Source organism: Arachis duranensis, chromosome 3 (assembly GCF_000817695.3).
Source record: "Arachis duranensis cultivar V14167 chromosome 3, aradu.V14167.gnm2.J7QH, whole genome shotgun sequence".
Taxonomy (NCBI): Eukaryota; Viridiplantae; Streptophyta; class Magnoliopsida; order Fabales; family Fabaceae; genus Arachis; species Arachis duranensis.
The window spans coordinates 41486930-41500856 of NC_029774.3; positions in this window are offsets into that span (position 1 = coordinate 41486930).

Consider the following 13927-nt stretch of genomic DNA (forward strand, 5'->3'; position numbering starts at 1 on the left):
TAGAATTGATGGCGGCATTCATGGGAATCCGGAAGGTCTAACCTTGTCTGTGGTATTCCGAGTAGGATTCTGGGATTGAATGACTGTGACGAGCTTCAAACTCCTGAAGGCTGGGCGTTAGTGACAGACGCAAAAGAATCAAGGGATTTTATTCCGACCTGATTGAGAACCGACAGATGATTAGCCGTGCTGTGACAGAGCATTTGGACCTTTTTCACTGAGAGGATGGGATGTAGCCATTGACAACGGTGATGCCCTACATACAGCTTGCCATGGAAAGGAGTAAGAAGGATTGAAGGAAGAAGTAGGAAAGTAGAAAAAGAAAGGGCACAGTATTTCCATACGCTTATCTGAAATTCTCACCATTAATTTACATAAGTATTTCTATCCTATGTTATTTATCTTTATTTCCTGCTTATTATTTCTTATTATTCGAAAACCCATAATCAATTATAATCCGCCTAACTGAGATTTACAAGATGACCATAGCTTGCTTCATACCAACAATCTCTGTGGGATCGACCCTTACTCACGTAAGGTTTATTACTTGGACGACCCAGTACACTTGCTGGTTAGTTGAACGGAGTTGTGTCCATACATAGCAAAGAGCCATTATAATAAATTTCATACAAGTACAAAGAGTCCAACGTTGATGATCACAATTTCGTCCACCAGCAACCATGGACAGCAGCTGCTAGTTGCTGTTGGCAGAGATCCAAATGACAATTACTTTCCCATTGTCGTAGCTGCAGTAGAGGCAGAGACTAAGGACAGTTGGGGGTGGTTCTTGGAGATGCTGTTAAATGACATTGGAGAATCAAGAAAATGGGTTTTTATGAGTGACCAACAAAAGGTATCACTTTAATTTTTTGCAACTAATTTTATCTAAATATAAGAATGCCATGTTTATGATGATATATGCAACTGATATGAGTTTGTGAACATAAGTTTGTGAATATCAGTCTGCCATGTTTATGATGATATATGCAACTAATATGAGTTTGTGAATATAAGGTTGTGAATCTAAGTCTGCCATGTTTATGATGATATATGCAACTGAAGGCTTGTGAATATTAATCTGATATGTATATGATCATATATGCACTTGATAAGTTTGTAGATGTAAACCTGAAATTTATACGATCATATATGCAATGCCTCTATACAAGCTGTTCCTGAAATAAGAATAGAAGGAATGGAGTTTTCTTGGTAAGGCACATGGTTCAACATTTGCTATTCTTTTTCCTATTACCTCTACGTCTTTCTATATAAATTAAACTTATCAAAAGTACTATGATTCAACGATACCATCAACATTAAAGAAAGGCCTAGAGTTTGATCTAACATAATTACTATGATCCCCCTTTTTTCTCTGTTAGCTTTTTCTACGCATTATTTATAATTGAATAGTAAGTTATATTCTTAATCTATAAATACAGTATATATATTACTCTATATTCTCTATTCATTAAGTCATATATGCATTAACACATATATAATTTGATTATTAATTAGTTCAGTATAGCGAATCAGCGAATGTAATTAGTTTGAATGAAATCAATTAGTTGTCAATTTCAGGTTAAAAAGTTGGGAAATAATAATCTTATTCTATTTCTTTAAGATTTTTTTACATTGTATGATTTTATAAATTAAGAAAAAGAGTGAGATTATTAAAATGAGTAACATTATCCATTTTTTTAAAAAGACACCAGGATCAGACTGAATATCTTAGTATGTAATATGTATAAAGTTTTAAAAATCAACTGATATGATATATGCAACTGATATGAGTTTGTGAATATAAGGTTGTGAACATAAATTTGATCATATATGCACTTGATAAGTTAGTGATGTAAATATGAAATTTATATGATCATATATGCAATACCTAAGATTGTGAACATAAATTTGATATGTTAGTGATGCTATGTTTAGATGCAATGGCTAAGCTTTTGAACATTAAGCTTCAAAATTTCATATGTTAGTGAACATTTACCTGACTATGTTGTGTATACTGTGTTTTGGACTGAATCAATAAAACAGGGGCTGATGCAAATCTTTCAAGAGGCATTGCCAACACTGGAGCATAGGCTTTGTTTGAGGCATTTATATGCCAACTGTAAGAAAGCTTATGGGGCTGGTACTGTACTAAGGGACCTAATTCTGTCTATTGCCAAAGCTACCTATGTGGAAGAATGGGAAAGAAGGATGAATCAACTAAAGGAGCTCAACAGAGACTGTTATGAGAAGCTGTTTGCTTTGGATCCAAAATTGTGGACAAAGAGTCACTTTACATTTCTGGCCAAGAGTGACATGCTGATGAACAACATCTTGGAGGCATTCAATGGAAGAATCCTATAGGCAAGAGACAAGCCAATTCTGACAATGTTTGAATGGATTAGGAGCTATTTGATGACAAGGTTTGCAGAGAAAAAGAAGAAGGCAGAGAGGTATGAGGGTACACTTTTGCCAAAACCAAAGAAACAGCTAGATATCATCGCGGTTAGAGCTATGGAGTGGCAAGCTAAATGGGCAGGAGACCTGAAGTTTGAAGTCCACCATAAGAACAGGATGATAATGGAAAGGTTTGTGGTCGATTTGATGGCTGGGAGGTGTAGTTGTAGGTTATGGGGTTTGTGTGGTATGCCGTGTCCACATGCTTGCTGTGCTATCTTTGAGAAGAGTAACAACCCGGAAGATTATTGTAGTAACTATTACAGCAAGGCGGCATACCTTGCTACATATGGGCAGTCAATATCACCAATTAATGGAGAAAATATGTGGCCAAAGATACAATGCGATACCATCATCCCTCCAATTTTCAGAGTTAAACCAGGAAGGCCAAGGATGGTTAGGATAAGGGAACCCGATGAAAACACAACACAAACAAAATATAGAAGATCTGGAACTTCTGTCACCTGCAGTAATTGTGGCCAATACAAACACAATAGGAGACTCTATCCAAACCCTATAGTGACAGGTATTGTTTGCCAAGTTATTTTCTTCATATGTTGATGAACTATTATTAACTGCTATTTCATCTTGTAGCTCCTGAAGGCACACAAGGATCTGATGCTGCAACTGGAACTGGAGGAGTTGACTCTGCTGCTAATGAACCTGCTGCTGCTGATGAAGTAAATGGATCTGCACCTGCTGCAACTGCTAGATCCATGATGGTTAAAGGGAGAAGCAGAGGAAGAGCAGCAGGAGGGATGGCCAGAGGAAGGGGTAGAGGGAGGGCTGCACCTATGACTGCAACAGCATCAAGGCCTTCAAACACCCCTGCACCCACATCCCAGCCACCACACACCCCTGCACCCTATCCCAGCCACCACACACCCCTGTCCCACCCTTACAGCCTACAAACACCCATGCACCACCATCACAGCCTGCACCACCATCACAGCCTACCACCTTACCCATACCAGCATCACTGTCCACCACTTTGCCTACACCTGCATCACTGCCCACTGCACCAACATCTCAACCTTTGCCCAAGACCAAAATCTTTGGTGTTAGAAGAAGTGGAAGACTCAAGATTGGAGTTAGGAAGGCAACAAATCAGCCACCTAAACATGTTGACCTTACCCTTGATTGAGGCTGAAGAGAGTTTAGGGTTTCTTTTTTATATCTCTTGTGTTATGTAGGGTTTGTGTTCACCTGTGACTCTGGTTTCTTTATTGTTTGGACCACTGTTATTATGTGTTGTGGACCACTTTTGTTATATGGGTAGAAAACTGATATGAGTGGGTGTCACATTTATTTTGTTACTATCTAGATGTCCTACATTATATAATGTAAAAAACAATGGTATTTATTATAATTCAATGCATCTTTTGTTTTACCTACTTTTTTCTCAGTTTCATACTTGTATGCATATTAAATAGCAAAGGAACAACTTTCATTTAGAAAAATTAAACATTTCATATAACTTCATTGAACCCAACATAAATAGTACACTATTGTCTTATATAGACTATTACATTATCATAACAGCCATGCTCTCTACATCTTTACATATAACACTGCAACAATCAAAACACCTAATATCAAGCCCAGCATAATTAGCATCTTGTATTGCTTTTTCATACTATCTTCCATCTTAGCAAATTGCTGCTCCACTGAACTCAGCTCAGCACATAACCTTCCTACCCAGGCATCTACTTCTCCAACCTCTGCAATTAATCTCTCTAGATCCACACTTAATCTGTCTATCTTCCTTTCTTGTGCCTCCAATTCTCTAACCCTTCCAAGTACTTGCTGTGAACTGTTCACTGCATCTTCTCCATATATCTTTTTTTCTTTCCCATCAACCCACTCAAAAAACTTGCATCTCCTATTAGGGCAAGAAATGAATCTTCTGTTTGGATTTTTTGATGTACTTGAACTACGAAGAATCAGAGTTTCTCCACAAAAGCACCGAACCATCCTTTCCTTTTGCTTCAACCATCCGCTCTTCTCATCTTTTTCATCATCAATCCACTCGAAGAAATTGCATTTTGGCATTCTCCCACAACCAACATACCTTCTTTCATGGCTTGCTACTACCGAAGAAGACATCACAGCAACTGCTTCACCACAAAAACAAAGATGTCTCTTCTTGACGAGGGTTCTGGAACTACAGACTCCTGAAGATAACTGACTCTGATCTATGAGTATTGACATAGTAAGGGTAAGGGTTGCAATAGGGAACTAATTGAAAATTTCACTAAACTATAGGGACCAACAGAGTAATTAAACCTAATAATAAATCAAAATCATTATACTCATAACAAATAACAAAGTTGAAAGAAAATTAACCTTGATCAGAGTGTGCTCTAGAGGCTTCTCTGATGAACGCAATTTTACAGTTTTTATCAATAGCAAAAATATAGACACACTTTGGCAATTTCTTTGCGCAGTACTTAGCAACCGACACAGATGACCAGATTATCTTTTGCATCGCCAAATTTCCGAGAATCACATTCTCGACACAAAACGACGGTGCTTCCTGCACCAGAACCTTCTTTGTTGAAGAGCCTCTACACACTTTAAGTTTCAAATCAATCTGTATAAAGACAGCACGAATTCGGCTCCCAAAACACTCTCTAGAATGTAATTATATAGTGATTTCAAATTTCTAAGCTCAGAAGCAGTACATAGATGCTAGTAGCATACAAAGAGCATAATGGAGATCAGCATGAACACCTTAGCATTTCTTTGTTTTGATCTATACACGCACTGTTCATGCATCGCTTCAAGCTATAATGGACCGGGTTGGCCGACCTCTTAGAAGGTTGGCCCATGACCGACCTCTTAGAAGGTTGGCCTATGACCGACCTCTTGGAAGGTTGGCCCATTACCGACCTCTTCTCAAAGAGATCGGCCAAATCACCAGAAAAGCCCAAAAAGGGCCCAAACAGAGGAACACGACCTAAGTCCAAAGGCAGTCCAAGCCTAGAAAGATAAGGGTTGTTCCCTTAAAGATACGATAACTCCACTCAAAAGATAAGATAAGATAACTATCGTATCTCCAGAAAAGGTCACTCTACAACATTATAAATACACTGGAGCACCCAGGTATAACTCATACTCTGATTCTACTAAAAACCTGCCTAAAGCGCGTGCTAACTTAAGTATCGGAGTCTCTTGCAGGTACCACCACCCTCCGGTGACGAAGGATCAGCAGTTCCACCAGATTCAACAAGTCAGACATGACAGTTTCGGCCACCAGCTCTAAACAGGTCGAACACAACAGCTCTGACCACCACCGCAGAACTCGTCTTAGATCGACCTACAGTTTCAGGTAACCCTCGGAACATTGGCGCCATTTCCGAGGAACCTGAAAGTCATCCCATCATCATGGCGGACAACCTTGACAACGACCACGACTCTGATCTAAAGAACAGGACACCGCATAAGAATACGGATGCCACACCCAAAGATGCATCTCAACCAAATAAAGATAAGAATTCGCCAAGTACAGGAACCATAGAGGCAATTCAAGCTCAACAAGATAGCCTCAAACAGCTCAAAAAAGAGGCCGAACATCAACGGGAAGCCGAGAAGGACCTTTGGAGGAAAACTAGGCGATGCCGAGAGATAGAGGACAAGCTCCTAAAGCTCGAAGTCGAAGTCAAAACCAAGACTACTCGATCCAGTCATGAAGATAGCCCCCACAAAGATCAAGACCCATTCACTAAAGAGATCATGAAAGCCAAAGTCCCAAAGGACTTTAAAGCTCCCGATATGACCTTGTACGACAGCACATCAGATCCAAGCCATCATCTCAGCAATTTTAGAAGCAGAATGTATCTCACCAATGCCTCGGACGCTATTCGTTGCAAAGCCTTCCGAACTACCTTAACAAAGACAGCAATTAAGTGGTTCGACACTCTGCCTCCCAGATCCATCACAAGTTTTGATAACTTAGCCAAAAAGTTTCTTGCTAGATTCTCCATTCAAAAGGACAAAGCCAAACACGCTTCGAGCCTATTAGGAATCAAGCAAGGAGATCGGGAGAGTCTTCGAAGCTACATGGAAAGATTCAACAAAGCATGCCTGGACATACAAAGTCTACCAACAGAAGCAGCCATTATGGGTCTCATCGATGACCTGCGAGAAGGACCCTTTAGTCATTCCATATCAAAGAAACATCCAACATATCTGAATGAAGTGCAGGAACGAGCTAAAAAGTACATTAATATAGAGGAAAACTCTCGAATAGGAGAAACCTCAAAATCCAGATTCTCCTACTCCTCCCGGGATAAGGATAGAGAATCCAAGAATAAAAGAAGATCAATACGGCGAGAAGCCTAAAAAATACAACAACTATACCCCCCTTCGGTTGTCTCTTGTGGATGTTTACCGAGAAGTATGCCATACCGAGAAGATCCCACCACCTCATCCACTCAAAATCAAGAAAGGAAGAGGAAATCAGACAGAATACTGTGAATATCACCGAATCTATGGACATCCTACCAATGAGTGTTTTGACTTAAAAATGTTATTGAGAAATTGGTAAGAGAAGGACGACTAGATCGGTATTTAACCAAAAAATTGGATGAGCCCCAAAAAAAAAAGAAGGGACGAAGAGGTCGGACGAGGAGAGCGACCACCTCGCACCACGGAGAGCACGTTCACATGATAAACGGAGGATTTGCAGGAGGGAGGGATCTCAAAATCATCTCGTAAAAGGCACCTTAAAGAAATATATCATGTCAAGGGAGGAGAAGGATCACCCGACCTCCCTATTATTACTTTTGCCCAAGAGGACGCGACAAGCATCATCTCGGGACACGACGATCCTATGGTCATCACTGTCATATTGGCCAATGCTAACTTTCACCGCACACTGGTGGACCAAGGAAGTTCGGCGGACATCTTGTTTAAACCGGCTTTTGATAAATTCGGCCTACAAGAGAAAGAACTTAGAGCATATCCAAACAGCTTGTTTGGACTAGGAGACACTACAATCCAACCGCTGGGATACATCTCACTACACACAACCTTCGGAAAAGGAACCCGATCAAGGACACTCAATATAGACTACATTGTAGTCGATGTAAGCTCAGCCTACAAAGCCCTGATAGGTCGGACAACATTGAATCAACTCCCAGCAGTAGTTTCAACTCCACATCTATGCATGAAATTTCCAACTCCAGAAGGGATTGCTACGATAAAAGGAGATCAGAAAATAACGCGACGCTGTTACAATGAAAGTCTGAACCTTATAAGCAAAGGGGAAGAAATCTAAATCATCGAGCTCAGGAGAGTTCGAGGTCGAGAAGAACTTTGCCAACAACCTGAGGGTGAAATCGAAGAAGTCCAGATTGGAGACACCCCGGACAAAACAACAAACATTGGGACAACTTTGAAACAAGACACAAAAGGCCCTCTAATACAGTTCCTAAGCGATAATGCCGACCTCTTTGCTTGGAAAGCCGCAGACATGCTGGGTATAGACCCCAAATTAATGTGCCACAAGCTGGCAGTATACCCAGGATCTCCGCCAGTACAGCAGAAGCGTAGGAAGCTCGGACCAGAAAGATCCCAAGCTGTGAAAGAACAGATGCAGGCTCTATTGGAGGCAGGGTTCATAAGAGAGGTCAAGTACCCATTATGGCTAGCCATTATTGTTTTAGTGAAAAAGTCAAATGGGAAGTGGCGGATGTGCACCGACTACACTGATCTCAACAAAGCCTGCCCAAAGGATCCCTATCCACTCCCAAGTATTGACACTCTAGTAGATGCCTCCTCCAGATACGAGTACCTCTCTTTCATGGACGCTTATTCGGGATATAATCAAATCCTGATGTATCCCCCTGATCAAGAGAAGACCTCATTCTTGACCCCAAAAGCAAATTATTGTTACGTCGTCATGCCATTCGGACTCAAAAACGCATGAGCTACTGATAAACCCAAATTTTATGACTTATTTTGTGCTGAATTTAAGTGATTTATTCAATCCTTCACCCACTTATGCATGTGAAATTGCATGGTTTTACCTTCCCTTCTTATTATGTGATGTATGTGAAAAACATATTTCCTAGGCTTTACAAATATTAATTTTAATTACCTTGTATTGCCATTCGATTCCGTGATTTGTGTGTTAAGTATTTTCAGATCTTCTAAGGCAGGAATGATTTAAAGGATGGAAAGGAGACATACAAAAATGGAAGGAAAGCATAAAATGGAGTTTTTGAAGAAACTGGCAGTGACGCGTCCACATGGACGACGCGGACGCGTGGTTCGCACAAAAAGGGATCGACGCGAGCGCATGGATGAGGCGAACGCGTGACTCGCGAAATACAACTGATGCAATGCATGATTGACGCAACCGCGTGGAAGAGCAACACTCCAGATGACGCGACTGCGTGACCCACACGGACGCGTGACGTGTGCGATCTGTAGAATTTGCAGAAGTTGTCCTCAGTGATTTCCGAGCCTTTTTGGCCCAGATCCAAACCCAGAGAACACAGATTGAAGGATTATAAATGGAAGGATCCACCCATTCATAAAGGGAGAGAGAAAATACACACTTTTAGGATTTAGATGTAGTTTTTAGTGAGAGAGGTTCCCTCCTCTCTCTTAGGATTAGGATTAGGATTTTTAGAACTTAGGAATACTTTTATCTCATCTTTATCAGGTTCAATATCTTTTTATTTTGACTTCTCTTAATTGTTGATTATTGATGTTGCTTAATTGACTTGTGACTCTTCATATTTGGATTGATTTTATCTTATTAATGCAATTGAGGTATTTCAGACTTATATGTTATTGATGCTTGGGCTCTATCCAAATTATTTTCATTCAAGTAGATTTTATTCTCTTTTGGCTTTAGTTGATTAATTGGTAACTCTTAAGTTGTCAAACTCAACAGTGGTTGAAATTGGCAGATTCTAATTGGTCTAGATCGCTCTAAAGCTAGTCTTCCCACAGGGATTGACTAGGACTTGAGGATCAAACTAATTAGTCCACTTGACTTTTCTCTGCTTTAGTAAAGGTTAACTAAGTGGGAGAAAAATCCAATTCTCATCACAATTTGTTCCGCGGGTTACCTGAAACTGTAGGTTGATCTCGGATGAGATCTTCTGTGTTGGTCGGAGCCGACGTGTCCGGCAGGTGTACGGCGGCCGGAGCTGGTGTGTCCAACTTGTTGGACTTGGTGGTGGTGTTGATCCTTCGTCCCCGGAGGGTGGGGGTACCTGCAAGGGACTCCGATGCTTAAGTTAGCAAGGGTATTAAGCAGGTATTGAGTAGAATCAGAGTATGAGTTATACCTGGGTGCTCCAGTGTATTTATAATGGTGAGATATGACCTTCTGTGGATAAGATAAGTTAGTTATCTTATCTTATCTTATCTCTTGTTGAGGTCAGCTTATCTTCCATGGAACCGCCCTTATCTCTATAGGCTTAGGCCGCTTTAGGATTTGGGTCGTGTTCCTCCATTTGGGCCCTTTACTGGGCTCTCTTGTCGATTTGGCCGAGCTCTCTGAGAAGAGGTCGGATAGTCTGACCTAAAGAGGTCAGTCACTTTATCTTCAATCATCCCAGGTCGGATAGCTCGACCCAGGGTATGAACAGTGCCCCTGCTTGAGCTCGGTCTTCTTTCCTGAGGTCGAGTCCTAGACTTCGGTCCTTCTTGAGGCCGAACTCAAGCATTTTTTGTCGATTCCCCTTGTAGAAGTTTTTTGAATGTAGAACGTTTTCTTCTAAAAGCGCGCGCTTTTATATCGGCGCTTTGGAAACGTGCGAGGGTTTAATGCCTTTATTTAACATTAATTGCCCCGTTTCTCCTAGGCCCTTTTATTTTGATTTTGAAAACCCAGAAACGGTTTTTCTTCTTCACGCATTTCGTAACTTCTTCGCATTTCTCTCTTCTCCCATTTTTAGCTTTTCCTCTGTATTTGCTCTGTTTTGCCTTACTCTTTCTCTGTGCCGTTTCGTTTTGGTACTCCGTTGGTGCTTCCTTTGAGAGACGTTTTCCTGCCCCAGCTTTCCATTTTCTTCAGAACTTTCCAGGTTTGGTTTCTACTTTCCGTTTACTTTACTTCTTTTACTTTTTGACCTTCGGTTTATGATAAAGTTTTGGTTTTGCTTGCATGCTTTGTTTGGAAAACTTGAATCTTTTTGCATTTGTCATGCCTGTTTATCGCCGTGTGTTCTGGAGCTTCTTCATTTTCTGCATGATCGCTTTTTGCTTAATGCCTTTAGGGTTTTCGCTTGTCATTGCCTTTCCTGTTTGTACTTTTGATGGTGTTTTTTGCCTAATTCAGGAAAAGGTTGTATCTTTGGTGTTGTTCTGTTTGGCATTATTGACGTTGACAGTGCTTTTGCTGGTAGACTGTAGAAAGATAGTTGCCTTAATGACTTTTGCATTTTTTATCTTGCTGGACGAAATGCTTGTTGCTTTAGGCCTTGTTTCCTTGTTTTCGAGAGACGTTGGGGTGTAGGTTTTTCCTAGGGACCTTACTTTGTTGTTGCTACCTCCAAAGGATGCCCCAAGACTTTTGGTTTGAGTCTTGGGGTTTTCCTTTTCTGCATGCCTCGTCTGTATGATATTTAAGTTTACTTTCTACCTTCTCCGAGATGTTTTTAGTAACCCTATCTTCTTTTCTTCCTCGTAGGATTAGTTGGCCCTATGTCTTCTCGCAATAACATCGTAGAGATGTCTTCTAGAGTTCTCGAGGGGATGTCCGACTGGCTGGACTCCCTTGTCTTGTTGTGTGTTTCTGTTGTGGATGCCGAGTTCTGTGCTGAACTGAGGAAGCGCCATAGGATTTGTGGTAACAACGCTCGTGAGGAGGATTATGAGCTTGTTGCCCCTGACTCTGACGAGAGAGTTTGCTTTCCGACTTCTGTCGAGGGAGAGCGTCCCTTCTTTTATGCTTACGAGTACTTTTTCAGTCAGTTGAACGTTTCTTTTCCTTTTACCGCTTTTGAGACCGACCTGCTGTGGTCGTGTTTTTTCAAAGTTCGAGCTGTTGAGGGGGTCTGCCCCTTTTTTCTTGATGAAAACGACGAGCCCTCCTTCCCCCTAGAGTGGCAAAAAGATGTTCGAGTATCTCGCTACACTTGCAAGATGCTAGATGACGTTGAACGCGCTTTTGTGGTTGTCCTCGAGGATCTTTGGGGGAAACCACCTCATCTTGATACGAAGAGATTCTTGAATGATCCTTCCTTGGTTCGAACTGTTCTGGGTATTTTGTTTGGCTTTGCTTTTATACTTGTTTTTCCTTTCTCTACATTACATTTGTAACTCTTGGCTGTTGCTATGTTTGCAGAGATGTCGAAAAATACTGATTCTTTGAAGGCCTTTAAGAAGGCGAAGAAGGCCACTGCTGCTCTGAACATCTCGGCCAAGGTGGCCGGAGAGGGATCTTCTCAGATTCCTTTGAAGCCTCCTGTACCGAGTTCCCCTGGATCGAGGAAAGCAATTCCTGTTCCTCGGGTCCGCCTGGTTGATCCTCCCCAATCATCTACTGCAGTTTCTGGTCCCCCTCCTAGTAAAAAGCAAAAAACCATTGAACCCTTCAATCTGGATGCCCCCGACTTTGATGCCGTTGAATTTATTGATCAGCAAATTGCTCCCTATGGTGGACTTCCCATGGACGATGTGTCTCTCCTTCAGCACCTGTATTTTATGGCCAAGAATAGTGTGAAGATGGCTCATATGAGTGCAGCTATTTTTTGGACAGTTCAGGGGATTCCGATTCATGCCACCAAGTCTTTTATGGAGGAGGCCAAGTCGGAGTTTGATCAGATCAAGGGCCTGAAGGAGGAGTTGGAGGTGAAGTTGGCAAAGGTGGAGAAGGAGCTGGAGGGTGAAAAGGCTAGTTCTATCGCCCTTGCTGCTTCTTTGAGGCTGGCTGAAGACATGGCCCTGAAGCATAAGGACAGCTATGTCTCAGCTTATAGGGAAATCATGCGCCTTCGGAGTGAGTTGGAGACTGCTCGGGCTGATTATGGTGAGCTTCAGGGCCATCTTGTGGGTAGCGTAACTGCTGCCTCCGAGAATCTGATGGAGCAGTTTCGCGTTGTTGCCCCTGATGCCGACCTGTCTCTTGTCAGCTTGGATAATGTGGTGAGGGATGGCAAGATTGTCCCTGACGACCAAGATGATGATGATGCTGACCCTCCTCCAGTTCCTTCTCTCAAAGTGTCAACCTCCTCGGTTTCTCCTGTTACAGCTGATTCGGATTGCCAAATCTTGAACCGGGATGATGGAACTGTTGATGCTGTGCCTATTCAAGCTCGCCCTCCTTCTCCTGATTCTGATGCCACCAAGGAAGCTCCCGATGTTGCCGAGAAAACTTCTGTTGATTTGTAGTTGGCCCGACTTGTGGGCGTTTTATAACTTATCTTTGTAGGAGACCGACTTCGTTAGGTCGATCTCTTCTAAATTATTTTTGTAATCCTCTTTCTTGGACCTTTGTCAGGTCTCTTTCAGGGATTTCTTTTATAACTTATCTTTGTAGGAGACCGACTTCGTTAGGTCGATCTCTTCTAAGTTATTTTTGTAATCCTCTTTCTTGGACCCTTGTCAGGTCTCTTTCAGGGATTACTTTTATAACTTTTTTAGTGATAGGAGTCCGACTTGGTTATGTCGGTCTCCTTTAAGTTATTTTTCATAGTCCTCTTTCTTGGATCTTTGTCAGATCTCTTTCAGGGACTACTTGTATAACTTTTTAGTTTTGGGCTAACTTTGTTATGTCAGGCCCTTCTAAGTTAAAGTAATCCTCTTTAATAGGGTTGCCAGACCTCTTTCCAGGGTTTACTTATAACTTGGGTTGACTTGGTCCGATTTCTAAACGTCGGCCAGTCTTTTAAGTTATTATATTAGCTATCTGTAAGACCTCGTCAGGTTCTTTTTTTTTGGATTGCTCCATAAGACCTCGTCAGGTTCTTTTTTTTTTGGATTGCTTTTGATAACTTCTTACATTATTCTGTGTTCATCTTTGCCGATTTGTAGAAAATGGTTGGCGTCTTTAGATCGTCCTTTGGGGGAATCGCGTTTTCACCTTTATCGGACGATTGTCTTTATCGTGGTCGTGCAGTGAATTTGTTTTTCACTTTCTGCCGACCTGTTGCTTTATAATCGGACGATGAATACTTCAGATTAATGCGTCTTGGAATCTTGTAGAATATCTAAATAAACTTTATTCAAAGAAAAAATACGAATATATACATGTAGGAATTTCCTTGTCCCTTTAAGTCGGGTATGATCTAGGTCTCAATACGGTGCCTCATTAAAAAACCTTTTCAGGAAAAAGAGCGCATCCATTTAGTGAGATCTTTTACCTTTTCTAACTGTAGTACCTTCTTAGGTTGCAGGCGTGCCATGATCGGGGAAGCTCTCGTCCATCAAGCTCGGACAGTTGACAAACTCCATTTGTAGGGTTTATCTTGTACTGATTTTAGGGGATTTTATAACCTTTTACCCACAT